Source organism: Vulpes vulpes, chromosome 4 (assembly GCF_048418805.1).
Source record: "Vulpes vulpes isolate BD-2025 chromosome 4, VulVul3, whole genome shotgun sequence".
In the NCBI taxonomy this organism is placed as follows: Eukaryota; Metazoa; Chordata; class Mammalia; order Carnivora; family Canidae; genus Vulpes; species Vulpes vulpes.
Genome location: NC_132783.1, coordinates 43,367,177 through 43,390,639, shown reverse-complemented (window position 1 = coordinate 43,390,639; position 23,463 = coordinate 43,367,177). Strand labels below are relative to the sequence as shown.

Here is a 23,463-nt window from a genome sequence, read left to right as displayed (position 1 = left end):
AACATTTCTTCTCCCTTCCTTTATATTCCCTTTCACTATTATTTATATTCCCCAAATGAATGAGAACATACACTGTTTGTCCTTCTCCGATTGACTTATTTCACTCAGCATAATACCCTCCAGTTCCATCCACGTTGAAACAAATGGTGGGTATTTGTCGTTTCTAATGGCTGAGGAATATTCCATTGTATACATAGACCACATCTTCTTTATCCATTCATCTTTCGATGGACACCGAGGCTCCTTCCACAGTTTGGCTATTGTGGCCATTGCTGATAGAAACATCGGGGTGCAGGTGTCCCGACGTTTCATTGCATCTGAATCTTTGGGGTAAATCCCCAACAGTGCAATTGCTGGGTCGTAGGGCAGGTCTATTTTTAACTCTTTGAGGAACCTCCACACAGTTTTCCAGAGTGGCTGCACCAGTTCACATTCCCACCAACAGTGTAAGAGGGTTCCCTTTTCTCCGCATCCTCTCCAACATTTGTGGTTTCCTGCCTTGTTAATTTTCCCCATTCTCACTGGTGTGAGGTGGTATCTCATTGTGGTTTTGATTTGTATTTCCCTGATGGCAAGTGATGCAGAGCATTTTCTCATGTGCGTGTTGGCCATGTCCATGTCTTCCTCTGTGAGATTTCTCTTCATGTCTTTTGCCCATTTCATGATTGGATTGTTTGTTTCTTTGGTGTTGAGTTTAATAAGTTCTTTATAGATTTTGGAAACTAGCCCTTTATCTGATATGTCGTTTGCAAATATCTTCTCCCATTCTGTAGGTTGTCTTTTAGTTTTGTTGACTGTATCCTTTGCTGTGCAAAAGCTTCTTATCTTGATGAAGTCCCAATAGTTCATTTTTGAAGCAGCCTAATGTTTAATAATGGAGCAGTAAAGTAAATCGCACTCCATCTGCAAGATAGAATAATATGGAGATATAAACGGAATTAGAATGATTATACAGAAACATGGAAAGAATAGTTATAGTACGTTAATTGATGAAAGCCAAGTACAGAATATGTACTATAATAATCATGATACAAAATCATGAATATCGAAATGCAGCCATATGCCTGTATTCAAACCTGGCTCCACCTCTTACCTGGGTGAATTTGGAAAAGCTATTAACCTCTCCTATCAGTTCCTCATTTCTGAAGTGAATATACTTTTAGCAACTCTTTCATATATTGTGAAGATTTAATGAATTAATGTCTAAAAATCACTTACATCAGAGGATATGGCATTTGGCAAACATTATAAAAGTGTTTGCTATATTTTATTGCTTGAGATAATTTATCTTATTTCATCTATAATGTCCTTTCTATTGATAGAAACACTGGAATTTTTTTTAATAAAGAGAATATAAAATTTTCTTCCTCAAATCACTTATTCCCTCCGATACATATACACCAATTCCACACAATTCAGGAAAAATTACCGTAAGCTTATATATTTGATATAGAATTCCTGCTCTGCTCAGACTCTCATTTAAGATCTTATTTCTTGGAAAGTTTCTTACATTCACTTAGCTACACCAATTGATTTATAGTTCTTCACACAAATATGAAGCTCAGTGATTACTACTGGGCTTAAAACGAGACATTTGACTTATTTTTGCTTGAATCTCTGAAATTGTCAGATTTATTTGGGTCTTTGACATGCTAAGATCTCGGTCAGCAAATAAAGAAAGCTTATTTTTTAGAGGACGATCGTCATAGGCAATCTCATTTCAAAAACTTCTGGGAGCTTGAATCTAACTTTACTTTTTCTAAAACTCTTTGGCACAGAATTTGTTTCCATAGTCATAAGGCAATACAGAAGAACCCAAATCAAATTCATTAAAAATCAGATAGGCAAAAAAACTTTTGGACCAACTTTTTTTTAAAATATATTATTTATTTATTCATGAGAGACAAAGAGAGGGGTAGAGACATAGGCAGAGGGAGATGCAGGCTCCCGGCAGGGAGCTGGATGCAGGACTTGATCCCAGGACCCTGGGATCATGTCCTGAGCTGAAGGCAGACGCTCAACCACTGAGCCTCCCAGGTGCCCTAGGCCAGCCAGCTTTTAAAATGAGAAAATAGTTGAAATATTTGGAAGTAGTTGAGACCCAGGTATTGATGAATATTAGTAATGATATGTAGGTAGATATTTGTAATATTTAAAGATCTTAAATTGGAAGAAAATTCCTAGCTCCACTGCTTCTTTGTCCTAATGTAGCTCCTCAGAGGCAACAACTTTTATTTTTCAGTTCTTACTATGGTTACTTCCATGTATTTAAATAATGTGCTGAGACTCCAAAATCTTGATTTTTTTCTACTCTGACAGTTTTACCTGGCAAGTTAGTGCATATGTATGTGTAATGATTGCTGGTATATTTGAAATTATTTCTATGATGTTATTTTGTGTTCTTTTTCTCCAGTGCTTTCCTCTCCATCTTTTTCTGTCCTCTTGGATTTATTAAGATCTTAAAAATTCTGAGGGCACCTGGGTGGCTTAGAGGTTGAGCTTCTGCCTTTGGCTCAGGTTGTGATCCCAGGGTCCTAGGATCAAGTCCAGCATCAGGCTCCCCACAGGGAGCTGCTTCCCCCTCTGCCTATATCTGTGATTCTTGTGAATAAATAAATAAAATCTTTTTTAAAAAGATTTAATAATTTTTCTTATTTGCTTTAATTAGCTTAGAAGTTATGTGTTATATGTCTTCTGGTAATTTAACTTAAACTTAAATTGATTGATTTTTAAATGTTAAAACAAATTAATAATTTCCATATAAGCCCAAGTTTGTCATGATACAGTATTCTTTTCATATATTGCTGTTTCTGAGTTGCTAATACTTTAGAACATTTTCCATCTGTGTTTATGAGTAAGATTGACCTCTAACTTCCTTCCCTTTTACTGACATTGTGGGGATTTGCAACCCCCAAAATTATAATTTTTATAATCAATTGAATCAGTGGAGAATTAGAAACACTTTTTCAACTCTTTGGAGGAGCTTGTGTACAATTAGAATTATCTTTCCTTAAATGTTTAGTAGAGCTCAGCAGTGGATTAATCTGGACCTGGAGTTTTTGTGGTAGAAAGTTTTACATTACTGCCCTGATTCATTTAACATTAAAATGTCTTAAAAATTATTTCATACATATTAAAAATTATTTCATACATATTAAAAATCATTTCATACATATTAAAAATTTTTGTCTGTAGAATCTATAATGATGTCATGCTTTTTCATGACTGGCTACATTTCTCTCTTTATCAGCCTATTAATTTTAATAGTCTTTTCAGTTACTTTTGACATTGTGACCCTCTCTATTGTGTGTTTGTTTTCCATTTTGTTAATATCTTCTCTTTCTTTGAAATCACTTTATTTTCATTTCTTGTGAGGGATTCCTGGTTCCTTTATTTAAAGCTATACATTTCTCTCTACCCAGTGGTTTTGTTGCATCTTGTGAATTTTGATAGAAAGTATTCTCAGGTTTTACAAAGATGTGGATCAGAGTGGGCCAAGAGGTAGGCTGTGGTAAATGCTGGATGTATTGCCTGATCATCGTTCCAGAGGGAATCACTGATCCCCTCAGTTGCTGAGAGTCCTCCTGCCAGAAGGCCTGCAGCTCCAGGCCTCGTTCATATGCTGCCTTGACTGATGAGTGTGCCTCACTCATGGTTATGCTTCCTTCTTTGGGCACTCTGTTCCCCAGTTTGGGACAATACTTATGGGTCAGCTTCAAAATTTCCCCTGCAGTCAGTTCAGGTTTCTCTTGAGATTTCATAGCTATATTTCTGTCCAAATGTTTTCTTCTTTTTATTCACACAGATATGGATCTTAAGAGTACCCTCAAAATCCCTTGGTGGGATAATCTCTGCATCATTCTTCTCAGGGAGTTTAACCTATGAGAGAAGGCTTTCTGGAAGAAATGATATTCAAGCTGAGAATTAAAATAGGTGTGTATAAGCATATATGCCAAACTATGAGAAGAGTCCAGATGCCCATCAACAGATGAATGGATAAAGAAGAGGTGGTAGATATATATAATGGAATACTATTCAGCCATTGAAAAGAATGAAACCTTGCCTTTTGCAACAATGTGCATGGAACTAGAGGGTATTAAGCTAAGGGAAAAAAGTCAATCAGGGAAAGACAATTATCATACGATCTCATTCATATGTGGAACTGAAGAAACAAAAGAAGATCAGAGGTGAAGAGAGGAAAAAATAAGACACGATGAAATCAGAGAGGGAAACAAAACAGACTCCTAATCATAGGAAACAAACTAAGGGTCACTGGAAGGGAGGGAATGGGGGGGATGGGGTAATTGGGTGACGAGTATTAAGGAGGGCATGTGATGTAGTGAGCACTGGGTATTATATAAGTCTGATAAGTCACTGGCCTCTACCTCTGAAATCAACAGTACATTATATGTTAATTTATTGAATTTAAATTTAAAAAAGAATACTTGCAGTAAGTATCAACAGCTCATATGATTGGGGAGTAGATGGTGTGTGCATGCATACATATGTTCAAGTGAGTGATGGTGGGGAAGCACGACAGTATGAGAGAAAGAGCTAGAAAAACACTCTTACCGAAATCACAAAGGAGCCTACAATCTACCTTGAGAAGTTAGGGGTCTTAGAACCCACTAGTAGTACTTCAGATGTAGGTTCTAGGCACAGTTCGTTGATTAGCAGGGCTAGGTGGAAACTTTTTGCCAGATAGAATTCCAGAATTCTGAAAGGAGCCAAATTTCATTCAAAGAGTAAAGATATTAACATTCCTTTTTTAAAAAAGATTTTATTTATTCATGAGACACACACACAGAGAGAGAGAGGCAGAGACATAGGCAGAGGGAGAAGCAGGCTTCCTGAGGGGAGCCTGATGTGAGACTCGATCCCAGAACCCAGGGGATCACGACCTGAGCTTGAAGGCAGACGCTCAACCACTGAGACACCCAGGTGTCCCAGATATTAACATTTCTTGAAGTAGGATAGCACTTAGCCAACAACAAATGTTTGCAGATAGAAATGGTCTGTAAGTGATCCCAGAGTTTTTAAGTGCCCTGTTCCTCATTAGAAGTCCATTTCAGTGTTGACTTACCCAGCAGGAGTTTGGAAAATGTTTTCACTCCGTTGGGACCATGTAGCCTTCTATTCTTATGGCTTGCAGGCAAATGGCACCCACAGGGAAAATTCTACTGCACATTGGCGGTTCTCAGATATGCAACCAGATCACTGCTGTGCTTTATTAAAGGCATAAATCTGAACTTGTGCTGAATACGTACAAGGGAAATTTGATTTGTACATCTTTATAACATCAAAGAGTTACTCTAGTTTCCAAAGGCAGCCTATTTACTGTCTCATTAAAGGATCAGCACCACAGTAATATTTTCTAATGGTTGATGTCACTGACAGGTCTGAAGTCCCTATGTTTCACATGCGGTGGCAAATGCGACATAATCATAAATAACATCCAAGCTAATACCTACTTCTTCAATTTGTCAGCAATTTATCAGGCATAGAAAAAGTGCTAATTTTAATCAGAAAGGGAGACAGAACATGAAGACTCCTAACTCTGGGAAATGAACTAGGGGTGGTGGAAGGGGAGGAGGGTGGGGGGTGGGGGTGAATGGGTGACAGACGCTGAGGGGGCACTTGACGGGATGAGCACTGGGTGTTATTCTGTATGTTGGCAAATTGAACACCAATAAAAAAATAAATTTATTATTTAAAAAAAAAGAAATCTCACAGAGGAAGACATAGACATGGCCAACAAGCATATGAGAAGATGCTCCGCATCTCTGGTCATCAGGGAAATACAAATCAAAACCACAATAAGATACCACCTCACACCAGTGAGAATGGGGAAAATTAACAAATCAGGAAACCACAAATGTTGGAGAGGATGTAGAGAAAGGGGAACCCTCCTGCACTGTTGGTGGGAATGTGAACTGGTGCAGCCACTCTGGAAAACTGTGTGGAGGTTCCTCAAAGAGTTAAAAATAGACCTGCCCTACAACCCAGCAATTGCACTGCTGGGGATTTACCCCAAAGATACAGATGCAATGAAACGCCGGGACACCTGCACCCCAATGTTTATAGCAGCAATGTCCACAATAGCCAAACTGTGGAAGGAGCCTCGGTGTCCATCGAAAGATGAATGGATAAAGAAGCTATGGTCTATGTATAGAATGGAATATTCCTCAGCCATTAGAAACAACAAATACCCAGCATTTGCTTCGATGTGGATGGAACTGGAGGGTATTATGCTGAGTGAAATAAGTCAATCGGAGAAGGACAGACATTATATGGTCTCATTCATTTGGGGAATATAAAAAATAGTAAAAGGGAATAAAGGGGAAAGGAGAAAAAATGACTGGGAAATGTCAGAAAGGGAGACAGAACATGAAAGACTCCTACCTCTGGGAAACGAGCTAGGGGTTGTGGGAGGGGAGCTGAGTGGGGGGTGGGGGTGACTAGGTGTCGGGCGCTTAGTGGACACTTGATGGTATGATCACTGGGTGTTGTTTTATATGTTGGCAAATTGAACACCAATAAAAAATAAATTTACGATAAAAAATTTTAAAAGTGCTAATTTAATTATTGTAAAAATTCAGTGAAAGATTAAGCTTTTTGGTTAGAAAAAAACTTTAATTTTTTAAAGAATCTAAGGAGAAGGAGATAACAGAAGGAGAATGAAGGGGGAGGAAGGGAGGAAAGTCAAAGGATAGCTACCTTTATTTGACTGGAGAGAAAAATAATGATGTTTTCATAAAGATTTGGGTAAACATTTCCAAGATCTGCCACCAGCAAAAAAGTCAACAGAGTCACTTTGATAATGGATTCAGCCAAAAGTGCAAATCCTGTTGCATAAATACAGTACTTCAAAAGCAGTATTGCAACTCTGAGTGACAGGTTGTTAACCCTACCAGTTCAGTGTATCCAGGAGAAAATGATGTTTGTGTGTGGAGTTTCACAAAAAGAATTGGTAGGCACAGTGATATTTTGTAGTCTAGCTTAACGTGAGGGAAGTGATTTCTCACTGATGTCATAATCCAATGAGGATTAGTCATATGTTCCCATCCACCTGCAGTGAAGGCTGGGATATGTAATCTGTGATTGTGAAGCCACTTTCAATGTCATCTCTATACTCTGGTAATGTTGGGGGGGGGCAGTTAACTCTTCCACATGAGCCATCACTGCACTCAGGAAATAGCGATGGATCCCCTTTTGATTTACTTTTCTGATAATTTATTTATTTATTTTTTTAGATTTTATTTATTTATTTGACAGAGAGAGAGAGAGCACAAGCAAGGGGAATGTCAGGCAGAGGGAGGAGAAGCAGGCTCCTCACAGAGCAGGGAGCCTGATGTGGGGCTCGACCCTATAACCCTGGGATCATGACCTGGGCCCAAGGCAGATGTTTAACTGACTAAGCCACCCAGGTGCCCCACTTTTCTGATAATTTCTGTTCTGAAATGCAAACATCTAATCTATATTCAATCCTTTGCATTTAGAAAAAAACTATATTCAGTTAAATTGAATAAAAATCGTTGTACTAAGTATTAACAGGAATCTGATGTTGTTGAGTTTCAATGTTAGATTCTGTGAATAAGATATTGTTAGGGTTCTCAGGGAACTCATAGGGGATATATTCTAATATAATTCAATTTCCATACAATGTAGTAAGTGCCAGAAGTTTATTCTTCATATATATTTTTAAAGATTTTATTTATTTATTAAAAAAAGATTTTATTTATTTATTCATGAGAGATACAGAGAGAGGCAGAGACATAGGCAGAGGGAGAAGCAGGCTCCCCACAGGGACCCCAGTGCAGGACTCCATCTCGGGACCTTGGGATCATGCCCTGAGCTGAAGGCAGACTCTCAACCACTGAGCCACCCAGGCGTCCTGAGATTTTACTTATTGATTTATTTTAGAAAGAAAGAGAACACAGGGGAAGGAGCAGAGGGGTAGAGAGAAGGAGGGGGAAAGAATTTCAAACAGACTCCTCACACAGCATAGAGCCAACGTGGGGCCTGATATGGAGCAATGTGGGGCAACGTCGCGCTCAACCCTACAATCCTACAACCCTGAGATCATGACCTGAGCAGAAACCAAGTCTGTGGTTTAAATGACTGAGCCACCCAGGTGCCCCTATTCTTCCTATATTTTAATGAGGCATCATCATTAGAGGATCATCAGAAGTTCAGATACATTGTACTGACATTGGAATTAAGTTTATTTATGTCACATGTCAATAAATGAGATAAACTTATTAGGATTTTACTGTATCTCTAAAATGTAACCATGTAGAGAACTTTACATGGCATTGAAAATGTCTAATTTTGAAGAAAACTCTTCTCAATTTTCTATTTCCAAAGTGGAGGAATAGCAAGCAAGCAGATGCAGACTAGCTAATTTTTATTTCATATGTAACACATGCAGTCAGTTTTCTATTGAGAAAAAATAATCAATATTTTATTCTCATGAGCTTTAGTTCAAGAAGTTTTCCAACTGAGGAGTTTAACATGGCACCGCAGGATCATGACCACAGCGCCTACGATAAACACTTGGTCTCTCCTGCATCATTACTTGCTATGTTCTTCGGTGGCCTCCACAGTCAGAATCACTGCTTCTCATTCCACTCCTGTCTTTTTCGATAAAGAATCAAATGCATTTTTGGATCATCAAATGGAATTAGGTATTGTGATGGCAAGAAATTAAACCCTAAAGGCCTGGGGTCTGGTGTGACCTGAAATATACATTTAACCATTCAGTGCCTTAGTTCCTTTATGTGTGAAATGAGTAATGAAGCTTCAATACTCTGTGTATTTTGTTGAGTGAGTCTATTATTCTAGCACATTTATGCATTATTATGTTGTCTATGCAGGGAATTCCGATTTTAAAAAATCAAGTCTGGTGGATATAGGCTCTAGCTGTTTTGTTAGTTAGTTATAACTTACCTACCTGTTCAGTTTGGAAATCAGTTGTTTACGCTACCTTCTCTTTATGTCTTTAGCTTCTTCTAAGCTCTATCTTTCTTATCTCCATAAATACAAATTATCGATTACCTGAAGCTAACTTCAGAAGCTACAAGCTTAAATACTGCACAACTCTTATGTTGGGCGATACTTTAAGGAGGAAGATAACGTATTGAAAATAAATAAGCTTGGTTTTGGGAATGCTTCCAATTTTGAATCCTTGGCAGGGGTGGACTTCCACTGGAAAATAAAATTAGCCAAAGCTCTGGCTCAAAAATCTTTTGAAAGATAAAGCTATGGGGATTACTCTAATGTATCCAAGGTGTCCGTGTGCTTTGAGTACAGCTAATAACAAGCTCCCTGGAAAATATGATGAAGATACTGGCAGATTATCAAAGTTCAGCAAAAATTGACTGCGTGCACATCTAAGACTACCATTTCCAAAATAGATGGTGGATTTTAGGTTTATTGTTTCATTTGGAATGTTCAGTTTGGGAGTGTGGGAGGCATTTTCATAATCACAGGGAAAGGGACAATAAGCTTTGCCTCCTACATACAGTGTGTATCCTCATGCTGTTTTATCTTAGCATCTGAAATTCAAAGTATCTTCCTCCAAAGCAAAAGGCCACCCAGGAGCTGGAATGAAAGGAGCATACGGAGGAATCTGTGGTGAAACTTGGCCACGGTCCCCGAAAGCCCCCCTTCCTGTATTTTTTAAAGAGGGTTGGGTAATATTTAAGTGCTCATAATGTCATCAATGCTCTACCCACCAGACTCAGTGTTTAGGAGTTCTAGAGCAGCACAGTATTCTCAGAGTGATTGGACTCTGGGAGTGACTGATGATATGACGTGCCTGTTCCAAGTTTGGGGAAAGTAATGAAAAGTTTTCAGATCACGAGAATTTCCCTAGTAATCCAGCCACATCTCAGGTTCATAGAAAAGGGTTTAAGTTTCATAACTGAATAAACTCCCTTTCTTTTCAGGAATTATATAACTTCCAGCAGTCATTTTCAACTAAGGAGATGAAATGAAGGTTGAATCAGAGTCACCCGTGACACTGTCAACACACTCTCTCCTCTCAACAGGCCCCATTTTCTCCTAAAGATTCTAGCACATTCTTGTCTCGGGGGCAGCATGGATAGACTTTGCCACTGTGATCAATAGTTACTTATAAGAGTGGGTTGTATCCCCCAAATACTGGGATGGGGAAAAGGTAGAGAAAGAACTCTGTTGTCTTGGAGCAACATTTCTCAACAGTGTCCAATAGTCTTCGAGTATTTGTGAAGTTAGCAACAGAGACCTGCAGGTAATGTTCATTATTTTTTAAAACAACCTTATGGAAACTTTATATCTACTGACAATAAAGCTGCTCTAGCTGCTGGCTGAAACCATGTCTCTTGTCTTCAAGCTAAAATTATATCAACTGATGGTGATGAGGTGACTAGTGTAAAGTATGTGGAAGCTCTGCTGAACACTTACATGTTCCTTGATGAATAGAAATGGAAAACATGAATTTCTATTTTAATTAAGTCTAGTCATTTGATGGACTATTTTCAAATCATGGGATACATAGAAGAAAAATAATTAAAAGGCATGTGGCACTAAAATGTTTGGAAACCACTGACCTTAAATGAAGCAGGTTTCAGCACAGAGGAAATGTCTATTGATTTTTCTTTAATCAATAACTTTATTATTGATATCAACATCTATAAATTTCTCTCTCTATATACATATATATGTGTGTGTGTACACAGATCTATAATAAAGACTGAAGAAAGAACAAATGTCTTAAGGATAGAGTTCTTTATATATTGACAGCTGTAATCATTTATTAATTTTAATTATGATCCTTTAAAATTATTCATGTTTGATTAATCTTCAGTAAATTTGAATTCCACACCCTTGCTCTTCCTGGAATGGGTGCCGTGGGTGGTGAGATCGTGGGAGGCTCAACTTCAGAATGCATTTTTACAAAATTACTATCATCAGTAAGTTCTGGGTCTTACATAAGTTATGAATGATTGACCTTAAAAATATATCTGCAAAGATGATGTTTATTAATATAGTTCTTGCTGCTTTTTTGTATAATGGTTGATAAATGAAAGTTTGGACATTCAGGTGTCTGTCTTTCTGTAATACTAGTGAGAATTTCTACCAGCAAGCTGTCATTAAGAAAGTCATTACTAAGGAGAGAAAATCATAATGGGAGACCCTGAAAGCTACCGGCTTTTAACTTTTGGGGAGCAGCAGAAAGTTATTTGTCCTTTTTCTACGTCCTTTCTAATACCAATTAGAATTGCACAAGAGTGGCAGTGCTTTGTTAAATGGCAGTGAGGAGGGACGCCTAGGTGGTTCAGCAGTTGAGCGTCTGCCTTCTTCTCAGGTCATGATCCCAGGGTTCGAGGATCAATTTCTGCATCAGGCCCCGTGCAAGGAGCCTGCTTCTCCTTCTGCCTATGTCTCTGTTTCTCTCTGTGTGTCTCTCATGAATAGATAAATAAAATCTTAAAAAAAAATAAATGGCAGTGAGGAATAAGGGCACGTGAACGGTGACATCAGTTCCATATGAACAAATTTCTGGATCTGTTGGTTTTATCTTTAAAGTATCAGTAAGAAAACAATGGGGGGCACCTGGGTGGCTCAGTTGGTTATGCATCTGCCTTCTGCTCAGGTCATAATCCCAGGGTCCTGAAATAGAGCCCCACTTCTGGCTCCCTGCTCAGCATGGAGTCTGCTTCTCCTTCTTCTATTCATACTCACTCTCTCTCTCTCAAATAAATAAATAAAATCTTAAAAACAACAACAACAACAAACAAAACAATGGAAGAAGGCTGACCTGTTGATTTTCCTTCATGGAAGAAAGATGTCGTTTAATTCTGAAACTAAAGTGCCATTCTAGAAGAATTCCGCTTTTTAAGGCAATAGCCAAACAGGTTTTCGAGATTCCAGGTCATCCTTCCAAGTTGCTTGAGCAGAGAGAAAACACAAGAGAGGAGAGGTACCAACCCCAATTCATTTACGTGTTTATTTAACAATGTTTCGGTACCCTTGGAGTGATCTTGGGCTTTATTATTTATTTATCAGTTAGTGGTCATAGTGACTCCTCAGATTTTAACACAAGGAGGTTGGACAGAGAAAGAAAGGATGCAAACCTCTGCACTGTGTGAAATAATGTGTGAATTCACCTTTCTGAGCTCTCTTCTTTCATCCTGCCTGTTTGCATTGTAAGGCGGGAATAAGAGCTGGCGACCCAGGGCAGGCAGCCGTCTGTGGTGTGGAGTATCTGTGGATATGTGGAGTATGTGTGGAGTATCTGCTCTGCATCCGTGCCAGCTCCTCCTCTGCAGGAACTTGGGAACCAACCCACCCTGGACGCTTTCTGCTGCGGGCCGTCTAGTCAGAGGGCTCGGAACAAAGTCAGGAGGGGAGTTTTTCCAGGTTTATGTGGGTTCTGAGAGCCTAAGCAACAATCGCAGGGAAAAGCCTGAGGTCACTGTTCCCGGTCAGCGATTCCAAAGTTACCCTCACCCCACTTTTCGCTTCTCAGTGAATTTTGCTCAGCGTGGCGCTGTGCACGCACCTCAGCATCTCAACAGTCCCGAGCAGGTGGGCTGTAAGTCAACTTTGCGGGCGTGGATGGAGTGGGGTGAGGGCCACGCCAAGCTCCGCTGGGATCGGCCGTGGGAAGCCTCAGTGCCCAGGGTCTCCCTGCTGCCTCCTGAAGCCCTCCCTGCCTCTGGTGCTGAGGGAAAGCCCACTGCCCCCGGGCCGGGACTCCTCCCGCCGACTCTGGCCGCAGGCTCTGCAGGCCTGGCTGGGTGCAGCCTGAGACTCTGCCTCCCCGCCCTCCTTCCTTTCCCTCTCCTTCTGCTGGAGTCGCACCTGCAGGCCACCCCGAAGCCTTCCCCTGCTTCCTCCAGCGTACCCAGCTCTGCCCGCACAGGGTTGTCTTGTTCTCCAGCAGATCTCTTGCGGTGCAACACTCTCTTGGCAAACGCTCCTCAGAGGACCTGAGCAAACACAGCAGGGAAGTCGGCTTTGTCCCATGTCCTAAGGCTCCAAGTCTGAATGTAAACAAGGTGTTTGGATACCCATTGATTTTCTGCCTTGGGATTCCAAAATATGCTTGGCCATTCTCCCTCTCCCTTAACTCTTCTACCGCTTCCCAGCCCTGGAGCAGGGATCAGCCAACTTTGTTGTAAAGGGCAATATAGTAAATGTTTTATGCTTACAAGTGATAAGGTCTTCGGCGCAGCTACTCAACTCTGCTACTGTAGTGTGAGAGTCACCGTAGGCCACACATAGAGGAATGGACGTGTCTATGTGCCTGTGTTTATTTAAAAAACAGGTGGCAGAGCATATTTGGCCTGTGGGCCATAGTTTGCGGACCCCTGGTCTTTCAAGTACACATCAGAGATTTCCTTTGGCTGACTTACTGAGTCATTTATTTAGACCTCTGGAAATTGAGAAGATCTTTTAAGCTAGGAAAAACAGGAGGATCTGTGTTCTGTACTGGCATCTGCTCCTTTGGAAATGCCTCGCTCTGCAGTCAGCTTTGAAGGCTCTCTTCCCTGGGGGTCTTGTGAGGGCCCTGTGATACCTGTTCCCCAGCTCTCTTTCATTTTGCATGCAAATTGCTAAGCACTCCACTTCCTATTCTAGCAAATGAAGCTTTATTTTGTTGTTGTTGTTGGTAGAAATCTTAAAAACTGAAATATAATAAGAGGATGACTGCATCTTATAAAAGCTTCTAGCAACTACAATAGGAGTCACCATGGCAACTCACATTTTTTTTGGATTAAAGCATTTTGGAGTGGGAGCTGATGAGAAAGAAAAAAAAAAAGTGTATGCAGCCAATTGAGGATTTGACTTTAGCTAGAAAAATACCCCAAAGTTTTCCCAGAGGCATAGGAATTGGAGAAAAGGAAGGAGAGCTGATAAAACATCCCAGGGCTGAGAACAAACTCAGGTAGAAAGTCAGTCAATCATAAAGCCAAGTATTCTACAGTTATAGGTGAGACGGGAAGATTTTTACCTCCCTGATATGCTTAATTGGTGGTGAACATGGATATTTTGTGATTAATGTTTAAATGCTTACTGTTGTTTCATTTATGGCTCTGCTTGGGTAGTCTACTTGGATTGTACCATTCTCAAAGATAAAATTTAGACAGCAGCACTGGGCCCATTTGGATTGTATTTGGCACTAGTTTCAAACCCCAAGACAGACTGGAAGATAATGGTCTCTGTTCTTGGATGTGGGTTGGTGGCAACGTAAACCTTGGCTCTACCTCCCGAAAGAGATCTTCAACTCGGAATGGATTTCCAAGCCATCTCTCTGTCTTTTGGCATTTCACCCTGATCCTTTGTCCTTCCTTTCTTCTTCGTTTTTGCTGAGGACTCAGGCAGAGCCAAGGCTGCAAAATAAGCAATAGGTGATAAAGCTTCATTTACACAGAGCCTCTTAAGAGGATGACAGTGTGCAATACTTTTTTTTTTTAGATTTTTATTTATTTATTCATAAGAGACACACGGTGAGAGGCAGAGACATAGGCAGAGAGAGAAGCAGGCTCCCTGCAAAGAGCCAGATGTGGGGTCGATCCCAGGATCCCAGGATCACACCCTCAGCCGAAGGCAGATGCTCAACCACTGAGCCACCCAGGCATCCCAGTGTGCAATACTTTTAACAGCGCGTCTAGAGAGGTGAAGGTTAATCTTCAAACTAGTGTTAACATAGCATATAACCAATATAAATCACTAGAAATAACAACAATTGTTACAAAGTGATGGACTGAGAATGACTGCAATGACTACTACAATAATGATGAAACGTGTATCATCTCATGTGATTTTCACACCATCACCTGTAGTCGCTATTTTACAGATTAGAAAATTTAGTCTCAGGGTTTAATTCTGATGAAATGATCCAACCAAGGGGATAACGCTGACAATTCACAGAATGGAAATTGCTGGCTAGTCTGGCTTCCGATGGCTGAGACAAGTGACTAGGCTCAGGATTCTGGAGCCAGATGATCAGGGTTTGAATTTCCATTCTCATGTCTTGCATGATAAATTACTCAGTCAGATTTACTCAGGAGAGGTAAAGCATACCTCTCCTCTCCTGTGTCTGCCGCACAGGGTTACTGGGAGGATTAAGTGAGCACTGTTTGCAGAACATTCAGAACCATGTTGGGTATATGTACCACATCAGTGTTTGTAAAATAGATAAATATACCATGTTGCTTTCAGGAAGCTGAATACATTAGCTGACCTGATCTTTCCAAGCTTCATTTTCTATTTAACTTCAAAATAGAGAATAGTAATAGTACCTATGTTATAGCTGCTTACGAGACTGATTGGACTTAATGTAAAGACCTTAATACAAGGCCTGGAACTTATGAAGGGATCTATTCTGGTAGCTTTTGAAGTAGCCTTGGTTCCCCCCAAAACAGAACAAACAATATATATATGTCTGTATGTGTATATATATGTATCTACATATGTGTATATTATGTACACATATTTACTATTAGGAGTTGCCTTATACAACTATAAAGACTGAGAAGTCCAGTATCTGCAGTCAGCAAGCTGGAGAACCCAGAGAGTTAATAGTGTAGATTATAATCTGTGTCTGGGTCTAAAGGCAGAAGATTTATGTCCCAGCTCAAAGGCAGTCAAGCAGAAAACACTCCTTACTCAGCCTCTTTTTCTATTCAGGCTTCAATGAGCCCCACTCATAATGGGCAGAGTGATCTGCTTTGCTCTGTTTATCAATTCAGATGTGAATTTCATCCAGAAACACTCATGCAGACACACTCAAAACTAATGTTTATATTCCTCCAAAATTCATATGTTAAATTTCTAAACCCTAAGATGATGATTTAGGGGGTGGGGACTTTTGGGAAGTGATTAGGTCATGAGGGTGAAATCCTTGTAGATGGGATTAGTGTCCTTGTAAAAGAGACTGCAGAGAAAGAGCTCCCTTGTCCTTCCACCATATGAGTTTATAGCAATAAGATGGCCATATAGGAAGCAGGTCTTCAACAGACACTGAATCTGCCGATGCTTTGATCTTGGATTTCCAGCCTCCAGAACTGTGAGAAATAAATATCTGTTGTTTATAAGTCATTCACTTTATGGTACTTTTGTTATAGCAGCCCAAATAGACTATGACAGTGTTTAACCAAATACGTAGGTACTCCATGGCCCAGTCAAGCTATTGGGCAAAATCAACCATCCACATTATTATGGTTGTTTTTACTTCTGTTGTATTGTCTTCATATGTGGAGGCAAAATCTATGCAAGTACATCAATCACACTAACATTGAATTATATACAAGTGTAAATGGTTAGCATGGAGGATAATGTGTATAATATTTAAAATTTCTTAGATCACCCATATTATTCAAAGATTAATCTGCTTGGCTGAAAAAAAATTCCAACTATATTTTAAGGACATTGGTTTTTCTAGAGAAGCATCTTGTTCAGGCATTAGACTACTAAAGAGCAGTAGGTTGACTGAAAAGACAGTGGCCTCAAAATAGACCGATGTATAAACATACTAGGACCTCCTTAAGTGTTGGAATTTTAATGCATCAATTGGGCAGCAGGCTTTTCAAACTGCTAAATTAAGACAGAGTTCGTGCAACACAAAGCACCTTTGCATGTGAGGGGAACTTGTGAAACATCACAGGTGGCTTGCTAAAAAACACCCAGAGGAAATTCCTACAACCTACTTGAGTAGGGCTGTGCACAGCTCCCTCAACCTGCCACTAGGACTATCAACACACAGCCTTGGTAACCTGGGAAGACAAGGGGCTTGTGCCACCATGCACCCTGGCCTCTCCTCTAGCTTTCTTTCTGTCTCTTCCCCTTTTCTCTCCCTCACTTATGCTGGACTTTCTGAGTTTTATCAGTTAGTCGTGCTTATCCTTAGGTTCAGGCCTGTGCGAAAGCCATTCCTTTCAGGGGGGGCCATTCTTTCCTCACTCTTGGTTAACTGCTTTTCATCTTCTCTTAGCTAAGATAACATTTCTCCAAAGACGGTGTCTATGATGGCCCAGATACGATTAGAACCTGCTGAGAGGGATCCCTGGGTGGCGCAGCGGTTTGGCGCCTGCCTTTGGCCCAGGGCGCGATCCTGGAGACCCGGGATCGAATCCCACATCAGGCTCCCGGTGCATGGAGCCTGCTTCTCCCTCTGCCTATGTCTCTGCCTCTCTCTCTCACTGTGTTCCTATCATAAATAAAAAAAAAAAAAAAAAAAAAGAACCTGCTGAGATATGGCCCAAGAGTATATATGTTCCCCCTCTTAAGCACCATCTTTCATTTAATTATTTTTCTTACTATATTTTTTAATAACTACATGTACTAAGGGCAGGATCCATTTTCACTCTATGTTCTCAGTTCTTACTGCAGTGCCTGACATATAGTAGGACCTCATTAAATAGTGTATCTAATCGAATTTAAGATGTATCGATTGTCAGACACATCAGTATTTCGTATACCTCTAGAGAATAAAAAACTTCCAATTAACTATGACATAATGCTTTTTTAATAATTGATCTTTTTATTCTATATTTATGAGAAGATGTTATTTAGTCTAATTTAGACATAGGTTTTTATCACGTTACTCTTGTACACATATGAAGAGCGTGAAATAAATTGATTAGTACATTTCATAAATGCCTTCATTATAGAATCTGAGTCTTCTCAATTATTTATTGTATTTTTTAGTGTGGGAAAGTATACATGATGTAAAATTTAGTATCTTAACTATTTTAAAGTGGACAGTTCAGTGACATAAAGCATATTCACATTATTGTGAGATTTATTTATTTTTTTTAACAGTTTATTTATATACACATGCCCTGGCAATGACAGCTCCACCATAACTGCAGCTGGCCAAAGTGATTTGAGGATGTATCCCATTTTCAGAGATGTTAAAAGTGAAACAAACAAACAAACAACAAGCATAGTATTTGCAAAATAAATACTGTTAACTGTATAAATACATGTAAGAAGGTCTAAATATATTTATGTAAATAGGCAGGTAAATAACAATAACATCTTGTGCTCAACACGTGTGTGAAAAATGAGAAGTCCTCATCTGATTGCCTATAAACAGGCTTCTTTGAGAGCTTTAGAAGTCAAGGCAGGAGTGTGGCATGATGCACTCTCCTTTTTCTCTTGCTTCCCGCCTCTCTAGGGCAGGGCAAGAAGAGAGATGGGGCTTTCACTTTTGTGGAGGAAACTTGGGTATCTCTTTCTTTTGAGATTTCATACTTTTTTTCTTCAGCATCTTACCCTTTCATTGTGATATCTGACGGAATTTATATACAATGACTTAGGGTCTTGATTCTGGTAAGGCTTTAGGACACTATAAATATTATCCAGTCAAATCTTTATTTTATAAAAGAAAAAAATTGATATCCATAGAAGTAAGAAGCAACTTTTTCATAGTCACGGGTAGACAAATATAAAGAGCACATGGAGCAGATACTCCAGTGTAAGGTCATAGGCTAAGCAGCTGGAAACCTAAACTCATGCTATGTTCATCGATAATACATCGGGCTGATTGTGTCCTCTCAAAATCCGTACCTTGAAGCCCTAATCCCTAGTACCTCAGAATGTAACTGTATTTGGATATGGGGTCTTTAAAGAGGTAATTATGATTAAATGAGGCTGCTAAGCAGACCTAGTCCAATCTAACTTATGTCTTTATAACAAAAAATTGGGATGTACAGAAAGAGATATATAGGATGTGGCAAGAAGACAATTGCAAGCCAAGGAGCAGGGACTCAATGGAAGCCAACCCTGCCAGCATCTTGATCTTGGACTCCCAGCCTTCAGAACTATGAAAGAAATTTCTATTGTGTAAGACTCCTTATTTGTGGTATCTTGTTATGGCAGCCCTAGGAAACTAATACATCTTAATGAGGATTGAGAAGAGGGGATTCAGAAAGATAATTACAAAGGAGGAGTCCACTAGAATGTCCTCAGTAACTTACAGCAAGATTGGGTTATTAGTATAGTCCGAGACACAGGAGAAACTAAATCCTCCCTCAAACCACAATCCTCTTCATCCTGAGGCACTCAAGGAAGATATGAGCCAAAAGCAAGTCTACAACACATGGTGGTGAAACATGGCTTGGTGTGGAATGCCATTAGAGAACTCTGGTCTGTTAGGCTAGGCAGTAGGATGAGACATTTTTTTCTTGAAGTGAAGTTGCACCTGTTTTAGCCTTTTATTGCAAGAGGACAGTATACACAAGAGAAGAAAATTATATCCTTGGCAGTTTCAGGTTTTTATTTCCTCTTGAGTAAGTCTGAGCTGCTTATATTTCTCTATAAAGTCATACATTTCATCAAGATTTTAAAATTTATTAGTGCCTAATTGTATGGAGTTTTCTTTTCTAATTAAAATAATACATCTTCTGTATTCCTAATAAAACTTTTCTTCATATTTTGTTTGTCCTTTCCATCTTTTTTTCTTTCCTACTCTTTACTGCCTCAAAAGAAAATTTAAATCCTTCTAGTGTATTTGGTTCCCTTGGAATCCTCAGAATACTTGCTTTTACGTGCTGCCATGGCCTTTTAACCTGTGCTGTCATGTGGGTTTCTCTGTGATATAGAGATTATGTTCTTTTCCAGCTTGTCTCTGATTCTTATGGTAGATCAGCTTTATGATCTTCTGAGTCTTCATCATTATACTCTGTCTCTTGTCCTGCATTTGATACCTTTAACTTGCTTGTTGCCTCTTCCTTGAAGGGAATAGATCTACACCTGGTGTTTATAAACAAATACAGTATATGGGTTGCCTTTGATCTCACTCTCCAGCCATTTGATTATTTGCTTTGTTGATTCCATCTTATGTGCATGATGAGAGAAGGGCAAATTGTTGCACATAGTCCATTTCTGTGCACATTTCCATTTCTGGAGTTTGATACCCTTTTTACCCAATGCAAACTGAAGTTCAACATGTGATATCCCTTCTTGAACTCCCCCATCCCAGCTTTCTTTTGTAATGAATTGAATCAGTGCAGTAGATGAAAAAGGGTAGTACTCAGAATATACTACTTCTCTGGCTCTTTTCATGCCTGTGCTTAAGACCTGTTCCGACTACCTGGCCAGTTATTTTCTTTTTTTTTTTTTTAAAACAAGCTTCAGATCACTCCCAGAGATTTTATATCTCTGCCAAGACTTGGACCTTTCCGACATTCTCAGAAATCCACCAAAGCCTTACACATTCAAGCAGTCCTTGAAGGATGATACAGGTTGGGGCCCATTTCTCCCTCAGGAAATTAATTATAACTGAGAACACTATTAGCTTTTTGGCATATTTATTTATTTATTTATTTTTAATTTTTATTTATGATAGTCACAGAGAGAGAGAGAGAGGCAGAGACACAGGCAGAGGGAGAAGCAGGCTCCATGCACCGGGAGCCTGACGTGGGATTCGATCCCGGGTCTCCAGGATCGCGCCCTGGGCCAAAGGCAGGCGCTAAACCGCTGTGCCACCCAGGGTTCCCCTGGCCAGTTATTTTCTGAGTGTTATATTCTCTACATGGATATAGAAAGAGGGGTTGATGTCCTGGGGGAAGGAGAAGCTTGACAATATCATCTTGTCTGACTCAGAAAAATAGAATTCACACAGTGGCAGGATTCACACTTGATGTTTTGGTTAGTTCATATCCTTCTTCTGAGTGGGACAGTGAGGAAATAAAAAGATATTTTTCTTTCCATTAAATAACTTTTGCAGAAAAACAGATCTGCTTTCTTTTCAGAAGAGAAGCAAAATACATGTGGGGTGATAGTTGTATTTTCCAGTCCCATTTCATCATTTTAATTCTAGTTTTAGGCAATTGTAAAAATTTTCATCCTTTTCAGTGACTTCTAAGTGGCAGTCGGGTTTGTCATTTTGCTTCTGATACATTCACAGTGTCTGGAATACCTTAAGTGCTCAAAAAACAATTTATTTCATAAATGGATGAATGTCACATTGTTACATTACTGGATTATTAGGACAATTAGCTAGAAGAAATTTTTAAGCAAAGCTTCACTATTAAGGTTGGTTTCATTAAATTCTAGTGCCATTTTTTTTCCTACTTACTAATGTGGGTATATAACAGAAGCTAAATAAATAAATAAATAAATAAATAAATAAATAAATAAATACAATCTTCAAAAAAATAACAGAGGCTAATAACTTGATTTGGAATTTTTGATATGTAAGAAATTGTATTGAGATCAATTTTTTTTTCTCAAAAATGTAGAGTGCCTATTTAGGTTGGCACTATGCCAAGGTAGAATTATTTTCAGCTAGGGATTTGAGGATGACTATATAAATATGAAGAGCACAAGTTCAATATGCAAATATATTTTTATATTAATAGTAATTACAACATATGTGAAATATAAAAGAGTAATGTAAAATGTGCAACGAGATACAGATGGAGTGACATTTGAGTTATGCTATGGGGTCTTTAGAGTAAATCATGAAGGCTAAGAGTTCTGAAGGATGAAGATCTAAGAGGAAGAGCATTTCTGGGTAGTGTAGTAATATCCAGAGTCTAGAACAGTCAGGGAATTATATATAGTTAAATGTGATTGAAAAAAGAGGGCAAAGGATAACTGGAAGGGTTTTGAAAATGCAGTTATTTATGGATCACTGAGGATAATTTTCCCTAGAATGCATGGATGGTACTAGATTCAGAAGGGTGTAGACCACAAGTTGAGTGATAATGACTAAGTAAGATATGTGAGTACAGAGCTGTGAGAACTGCATGTGGATTTGAGTTATATAATTGGGTAAAGCTTCCTTCAAGGAAATAGATTTAAAATAGTATTGGATAGGTTAGAAGAGAAAATATCTAGAGAACTATTGTGCACTTATAGAAAGAGATGTATGTATGTATGTATGTATGTATGTATGTATGTGGTCATAAGCACGCTTGACCTAGAGTTTGAGCCATGTTGCTGCTTCACTCAGCCAGGATTTGTTTGGCATCTCTTGGAGTCATGGCTTTAAACACTGGATGAAATCCAAGAGAGGAAAAGTACAGAAATTAAAGTATAAACTAAGAATGCTTGGAGAGTATAACAAAATGAACTATCAGGAAAATTGCTGGAGAAGCATTACCACAGATTTTCAAGGACTCTGAGCAGATGTCAGAAGAGTGGTGTATTCAGGGGATGTATAAACTTAAATAGTAAATATAAATTGAAAACTCTTAGTAAGGGATATAGAAGAAGAGTAAGTCCAGGCAAGCAGGATATGAGTATTATGGTATTAAAATCATAAAGAATGGGCATTCACTCTTATTCAAAATGCAGGCTTCATCTCTAGAAACTTATATAAACCACATCATTGTATTTTATTCCTTTCCCATTTTATTCAAAATCAAATTCTACCCCTACCAATGTTGGCTTCATTTATTGCATCCCCTGCATGTGCCCTTTGGCATGATCTAGGCTTTCTAAAACTTTATTTTTTCATACTCTTATTTAGCAGTGGCATCCACTGCCATGATATCTCAACGTTTTAAATGATGATCTCTCTCTCTCTCTCTCACACACACACACACACAGGTAATTTTAAAATAACTTTTATATTTAAATTGGGAAATATAGTATTTTCAAGTATGCTCTTGAAATTTTATTTGTATAGGTGTTCAAATATCCTGTGGGTGGAGATATAAAAAATTGCACTGTTTTGCATATCTTTTAGTTATGCAAATTACTTGCCAGCCCAAAAGGACTACTCATGGTGCTGAGATAGTTCTCTCAAGGCTGATAGAGATTCATCATTAACCTAGTTAGTAGTTATTTGCCACTGTACACAGTGAGAGGGACCAAGGATATGATAATCTTCAGAATTTTTTCCTAATGTAATTCATGTCTGGAATTCTTTCAAGAAACACATGCACTGCATTATGACAACCACTAGGAGCCACTGCAGAATGGTCCCTTAGTTCTGTTGGAGCAGAGATGGGGGTTGGTTATCAGAGCTGCTTTTTTATCTAAGAAGTATTTAAGTTTTCTTTAAACATTTAAACAAAGAGACAGAAATATCAAGGTAAATCTTCTTGTTACCAGGCGTTAAATTAATGGGTTAATGTACTGACTTGATTCTGAGTTTCATGATAACTGGCAAAATGGAAGATAGGTTGGCTTCATATTGTTCTATAAGGGAAATAATACCAGCTCATCAGCAGAAACAAACTTCATTGACACAAATTCAGAAAGGCATCCATTGTGTCAATCTTTATATAAAGGCTGTGGGGCAACATATCTGGCAATGCTTTCAATTAGAATTTCACAGAGAACACATCTGTATCGTTCAAAGTAGAGTTTTGTGTATCTATTATCTACAAACTTTGAGGAGATAACAACAAAGAATCACTCAAAGAAGGCATTTCTGCAGGAAAAATGAGATGGATTCAGGAATATTACTTCCTAATGGTAGTAATGCAGGAATTAACTTTCTTAATGCAGGCT

The 23,463-nt window shown here is 38.9% G+C and overlaps 1 protein-coding gene across 3 annotated transcripts in view; it reads right to left on the bottom strand.

Moving 5' to 3' along the window:
* Positions 1 to 792: 792 nt before the first annotated feature.
* The window catches only part of EMCN (endomucin), a 132,588-nt gene continuing 109,917 nt past the window's right edge, over positions 793 to 23,463 (bottom strand). Inside the window, exon 12 of one of the 3 annotated variants that reach the window (XM_072755575.1) lies at positions 793 to 903. The gene's annotated coding sequence lies outside the window, so the exon portion shown is untranslated. Of the gene's footprint in view, positions 904 to 13,277; positions 14,382 to 14,453; positions 16,059 to 23,463 lie in introns of those variants that run through there. The other 2 variants (XM_072755574.1, XM_072755573.1) reach the window with 2 other exon arrangements.